The sequence below is a fragment of the Meleagris gallopavo genome, chromosome 23 (assembly GCF_000146605.3).
Source record: "Meleagris gallopavo isolate NT-WF06-2002-E0010 breed Aviagen turkey brand Nicholas breeding stock chromosome 23, Turkey_5.1, whole genome shotgun sequence".
NCBI lineage: Eukaryota > Metazoa > Chordata > Aves > Galliformes > Phasianidae > Meleagris > Meleagris gallopavo.
Window position 1 is genome coordinate 3357390 of NC_015033.2, and position 3422 is coordinate 3360811.

General features: G+C 37.8%; 1 long non-coding RNA gene across 1 annotated transcript; it reads left to right on the plus strand.

The window, feature by feature from the left end:
- Positions 1 to 1588: 1588 nt before the first annotated feature.
- LOC116217412 lies at positions 1589 to 3422 on the plus strand. The gene is made up of 2 exons (XR_004161923.1): positions 1589 to 1729; positions 3075 to 3422. It is a non-coding gene; the product is annotated as an uncharacterized LOC116217412 (long non-coding RNA).

The following is a 3422-nucleotide window of genomic DNA, read 5'->3' on the forward strand; positions in this document are numbered from 1 at the left end:
AAAAAAAAAACCAAAAACCCAACAAACCTCCTCTAGAAAGTGAAACAAAAACCTGTTGGTTGTTTTTGTACATGATAAGTTGAGATGTTCAAGATAAACTCTGTGAAACGCAGGCTATGACAGGGGATTTTATTTAGTAGACTGTCTAAAGTTATATTTCGTTTGCTTTACCATCCTTTCTTGTGTATTCCTTCCATTAGTCTTCAGCACCTGTTCTCTAAATATTCAGCCATACTTGGTAATGATTGAATTTTGCATTGACCTGAGAAGAGGCACTGTGAAGTTTTTCTACTTCTGTCCTTATTCTGAAGAGGTAGTCTTTTAATCTAGGAGTTAAAACTAAGTGAAGGTATTGCCTGCCTCAGATTAAGTTAATAGTACTTGTCTTCATTGTTCCATCTCTGTTTCAAGCATTTCTAATGTATAGGAAGTTGGTGTTTTCTTTTTTTTTTTCACAGCTTTCTGGCCAGCCAGCACACAGGAAATATCTAAACTGACTGTGAAGCTCAGATTTGTCACTAGTACTTCACACTACCAGTCTCCTAACTCCACAGAACGAATCTCTGTGCACTCTATTGTGATGCTTACTAGTCTGGATATATTGTTTCAGCCCCTTCAGACATAAAAGCTGCCTAGAAAAAGAAAATAGTGTATTACCGCATGAAAGCATATAAGATGCAGCTGTTATGGAGTAGTGCTGGAATGAGCATAAACAGATTTATTAGTATGGCAGTTTGCTTTTGGTGCTTTTAGTCTTCATTTAGTGGTTAATTTTTTTTTTTTTCCCAAGGGACCAAGCAGAACACTGGTTACATCTTAAACTAAATTCTGTTACCAGAACTCCTACACTGCTCATGTGGGAGCACACATCCACACAGACTGTGTGGCTACCTGTGCTTTTTAAGCAAAGTTCAGCCAGGTACTGTTAACTGATAACTGGTAAACCACGTGTGCTTCACAGGAGTGAATTGAAAAGGCTTGGCCAGTTATTTTCCCTACTTGCTAGCTCAGGATAATTCTCCAAATTTGGTCTTCCAAGGTGGAAAAAATCCACTGAGTCTCAATGATAAGCCTTAAAGTATTTCCTTTGGCAGATAGTTCTATTACCCAGTATTTCTTACAGCTAAAGTTAAGTTCTCTAGCTTACGTTTTCCTTTTCCAAGCTGTATTCTTTCTACTTAATTCTATGGTCAGAAATTTTTTTTTCATTTATTCATATTTTTCGGATACTAGGTTTAGTTTTCTGTTTTCTCCTAGAAGTTGCATGTACTTCTCTTACCTCTGCAATGAAAATTCTCACGTAACTAAAATAGCTGAATCCCTTTGAGCTGATTTTGTCCAAACAATATATTAGTGTAGGACAATTTGTTAACTAAAATACAATTTGTAGGTAACTAGCTTGATTAATGAGTGCATCTCGTGTCTTATTTTTTCCTGAACGTGGTAGAAGTTGCCTGTCATTACGGCTGGAATTTCTTGCCGGATATGAGGTTTCATGACAAGGAAATTTCAAATGCTCAGCATGTTTTGACAGCAGTCTGTCATGTTATGTTCATGCTGCAGTTACGATGGGTCCCTTCTGAATAACAAACCAAAATGCTTTCTAAACATTATTTTGTAGCAGCTTGATTAACTTGACAAAACCAAGATTGAGCAGAACTTAGAGTTCTCTAACTCTGTTCTATTGCAGGATGCTAGGAAAGCGTGTGCAGATGCCACCTTGGCTCAGGTAAGCAGTTAAGAGTTTAAATGAACTACAAAAGCATGTTCCCTTTACAAAAAGAAAATGTGCTGTAAAAAGGTAGATCCGAGTGGATTTTTTGTATTTATTTTTTTAATTTTGCCTTTAGGTGGTTTTTTCAAGAAATATATGTGGTGCTGATGTTCGGTTTCTGAGAGCAGTAACCAGGAGCAGTACTTTCTTGAAGAAATCACTCAGGGCTGATCCCTGCTGAAGGGAGCCCTGGTGTTTTGCTACAGATATGGTAGCAGCACAGTTGTGTTACTGGCACTCTCAGAACCATAAGATCTCTGAGGTTTACCTACTTATGCATTGATGCCCATACTTCAGCACCTGAGTTGATACCTCTGTGTGTTGCTGTGCTGTCCTGTTTTAATTTTGTTAACTTGGGAGAGGGAAACTTGTGTTCTGTAGTACCCCTCTTGGAGATGCACGGTAGGTATGTATGAATGTACTGATCTTGTGATCTTATTTTCAGGCACAGTGCTGCATATTTTCCAGGTTGAAAGTGTGCAAATAAATAAATAACTGTGGAAGGAACAAAAGCAAAAAACTTTCATATTACTAGCATGGAATGTGTCCATGATGAGGATTTTTGTGTCATGGAAGTGCTCTTTTCACAGTGCTGACGGCCTTTGAAAAGAAGCAGAGAGACTTGCTCAAATGTTCTTGCTAAATAATTCTGTAACATGGAGACATGAGAAATATGCAGACAATATCCATAAAACAAACTTGCATACTTTTGGATTTGTTGAGATGTGTACTTATTATATTACTGGAAATGTGTACTGATTTGGGGTTTTTTTATTATTTTTGTTTTTAACTAGTACTTTGCTTCAGACTGGAGAAATTATTGATATTAAACTTAGCTGCATAAGGACAGCTAAACTAATTACTTCCTTATGTTGCTATTTACTTACTCCAGAGACTGCTTTTATATTCCAAAAGTTAAATAAAACAGGAATAATATGATTATAGTTTTCCAGTGTTTGGAAGGGAAGGTCATCTGGATCTGAAAGTGAGTTATTCATCCATCTTTCAAAAGCAGAGGCATTGTCTAAAGGCTGAAATAGTGCACCCCACTTCCTGTCTAGGAGGAAAAAAAAAAAAAAACAGCCAACAAAATGATGGTTTCCTTAAAGCAAGTACTGCGGCAAATGAAGTTGTTCTTGATTAGGCATTTAAAAAAGAAAATAGTCAAATAAAAAAAAAAAAAGTAGGACTTCTTGGTTTGCACTGCGGTGGTTATTGAAATGTCTGTGTATGATGGTTTGTTTTTTTCTGTGGAGCTATGAAGTGAAAGCTTCAATGGATGGTACAATCCCTGTTTCAGATCACAGCCAATATTGACCCGGTGGGGAGAATTCAGATGCGCACCAGGAGAACACTCCGGGGGCACCTGGCCAAAATTTATGCAATGCACTGGGGGACTGATTCCAGGTGGGTTCACTGTGCTGTGGGAAGTTGGGTGCATCCAACTGTTACTTACCTGTTCTGCCACAAGGATCCCCAAGTTCAAAAAGATCGTAGGCAACCGAGAAAGCTTGGAACCACTTGATGTAACTTTTTTTCTTCCTGGTATGTGTGGTTTTGTCATCAGAATCTAAATTTATTTTTAAAATGGGGTTCTCAGACTCTTTGGCAAAAGTGCACTGTGACAGCTGCAAGATATAAGCTGGAT